Below are 3,251 nucleotides of genomic sequence, written 5' to 3'. Positions count from 1 at the left end.
AGGCTCTCGCTATGGAGGGTCTCGGAGTGGTTTGGGTCCTTGTGACCGTCCACAGGCCACAAGATGGAGAGCAAAACCCAGGCCAACGGACAAGGATAAAGGTTGGACTGATAAGGGCAAGGATGATGAAGCTGCTCGGGCGAATGTTTCTTATGGACAATCGTCTCGGGGATTGGCTCTTGTAATACACAATCCCGAGAACAAGGAAAGTAGTGGGCCTCAAGGTACAAAGAAGATAGCAAGTGCTATTGTTACACCCTCGCGACTGGACCGTCCTATGGAGGACAATGTGACTGTCAGGAATAAAGGTGAAACTAGGGCTTTAGCTTTCTCTCCATCAGGTGGACAGGATCCTACTACTTCTGATGATCAGATCATTGGGGCATTAAGTGATATGGAATTGGTGGAACAATCGAATGACAGCATGGAAGAGGAAACAGAAAGAGATGACCTCTTAGGTGTCGAGCTCATGGACATGGAAGGCAATAATTTTCATGATGATACCGCGGCCAAGGGAGCTAGAGAAGACATGAGGGCCACGAGGGCCAAGAAACATGGAAGCAAACGTAATGCCCCTTTGGGCATTAAGAATAGGAAGTTTGAGATCCTTCGCAGGGGGTCTCCAAGTAAGCGCTCGACGTCTTCTCGATCACACGTCGAGGGGGGTGATAAGCAACAAAGTAGACATGCAACAACAGTGGTACCGGCGACTAAACACGATGGTTTGATGAGTTCCAAAAACTCATCCAAACATTATTAATGAGGACAATCAGTTGGAACTGTAGAGGGATAGGGAACGACCTCACAGTTCGACGCCTTACGGAGATGTGTCAGAAACATCGCCCAGGACTTGTGTTCCTTTCTGAGACGAAGAACAGAAGGCCGCTGTTGCAAAACATTCAGGTTGATAATGTGTTTACTGTTGATCCACTAGGACTCAGCGGAGGTTTAGCTTTATTTTTTATGGATGAATTTCAAGTTAATGTTTTATTTTCAAATAACAGAATGATTGACATTGAGGGAGTCATTGATGGAATAAAAGTGTTTATGACGTTTGTTTATGGTGACCCTGTTTTGGAACGAAGAGATCAAGTTTGGGAACGTCTTACGCGTTTCTCAACAACTAGAACTGGACCTTGGTTCATGATAGGAGATTTTAATGAGATTTTGGGTCATAATGAAAAGGAAGGAGGGAGACAACGTTCTGATAGCTCTTTCCTACCTTTTAAGCAAATGCTTAAAGATTGTGGGATGCTGGAGTTTCCTTTTACAGGGAACATGCTTTCATGGGTAGGGAAGAGAGCAAGATGTGTAACTGTTCGATGTCGTCTAGACAGAGCAGTAGGAAATGCTGATTGGCATGAGAAGTTCCCACATTCTAATGTGAAGTACATGAGACTATGGGGATCAGACCATCGGTCGATTCTCGCAGATATACTCACAAAGCCAACGAGGAGATCAAAAAAATTTAAATTCGACAGAAGATGGCTAGACAATGAAGAATTAAGGCAAGTCATTCTGGAGGGATGGAAATCTCCTGATCTTCCCCCCGATGCGACTATAATGGAACATATCTCCAGCTGCCGAAAAGCCTTAAGTGAGTGGAGGAAGCAACATAATATTAACTCGGCGAAGCTAGTGGAGGAGTTAAAGGAGAAAGTTGAGGGCTTATACGCAGACGATGGTGCGACGACTGAGGAAATTGCTGCAGCGCTGAAGGAACTCTCTGATGCTCTTAAAGCAGAAGAAATGTTCTGGAAACAGAAGAGTAGAGTGCTTTGGCTAAGAGAGGGTGATAAAAACACAAAATTCGTCTATGCCTTAACGAAGCAAAGAAGAGCAAGGAACAAAATCACGCAGCTTATGGATGTAAATGGTAACATAGTTGAGGATGAGGAAGGACTGGTAGCCATTGCTACCAGCTACTTTCGGCAAATCTTCGAGTCTTCTATTCCAGAAGACATTGAAGAGGTGCTATCTGAAGTTCCTGCGACGATCACAGGATCAATGAATGATAGCCTCACAGCTCCTGTTTCTGAATGGGAGGTTAAATTAGCTCTCTTTGCCATGCATCCAGATAAGGCGCCGGGACCGGATGGGATGACTGCACTTTTTTACCAACAGTTTTGGGATATAGTCAAGGAGGATTTAACTCTTATGGTGAATAAATTCCTTCTTGATGGACATATAGCCAATGGTCTGAATGATACAAACATATGCCTTATTCCAAAAACAACTAAGCCTAATAATATGGCTCAGTTCAGACCCATAAGTTTGTGTAATGTTAGCTACAAGATCGTCTCTAAGGTCTTATGCCAGAGACTAAAGAAAGTCTTGCCAGGATTGATATCAGAAACTCAGTCAGCCTTTGTTGCTGGAAGACAGATTTCAGATAATATCATGATAGCTCAAGAAATGTTTCATGACGACTGGACGTAATAAGAGGATGGCCATCAAGACAGATATGAGTAAGGCATATGATAGGATGGAATGGTCGTTTATCGAAGCTATGATGCGAAAGATGGGATTCTCTGAAACATGGATCACTTGGATTATGAGGTGCATTACGTCGGTTAAATATAAAGTTCTTATGAACGGGCAGCCAAGAGGGAATATTGTCCCAGGTAGAGGTTTGCGTCAAGGAGATCCTTTGTCTCCTTTCATTTTTATTCTGTGCACGGAAGCGCTCGTTAGCCTTCTCAATCATGCAGAGAACCAAGGGAAGATAACGGGGATGCGCTTTACGCGCGCATGTCCTTCGGTATCCCACCTTCTCTTTGCTGATGATAGCATTTTATTCTGTAAGGCGGAGCCCCGTGAATGTGAAGAAGTAATGAAAGTAGTCAGGACATATGGTAAAACATCTGGACAGTGCATAAACTTTGACAAGTCTTCTTTACTCTTTGGTAAGAGGATTAATGCAGCCACCCGGCAAGAGATTAAAGACACACTTGGCATACACAATGATGGAGGGATGGGAAAGTACTTGAGAATCCCAGAGGATATTAGTGGCTCTAAATGTAAACTTTTTGCATTTCTAAAGGATAATCTGATGCATCGAGTCAATGGTTGGACTGGTAGGTGGCTCTCTAAAGGGGGAAAGGAAGTAATGATCAAATCCATTTTACTCGCTCTTCCGACATACGTTATGTCGACGTTTCTGCTCCCATTGGAGATCTGTGAAAACCTCGCTAGTGCCATTGCACAATTTTGGTGGAGCTCGAATCCACCAAAAAGAGGAATACACTGGG

The sequence above is a fragment of the Brassica oleracea genome, chromosome C9 (assembly GCF_000695525.1).
Source record: "Brassica oleracea var. oleracea cultivar TO1000 chromosome C9, BOL, whole genome shotgun sequence".
NCBI lineage: Eukaryota > Viridiplantae > Streptophyta > Magnoliopsida > Brassicales > Brassicaceae > Brassica > Brassica oleracea.
Note: the sequence above shows the minus strand (reverse complement) of the source record.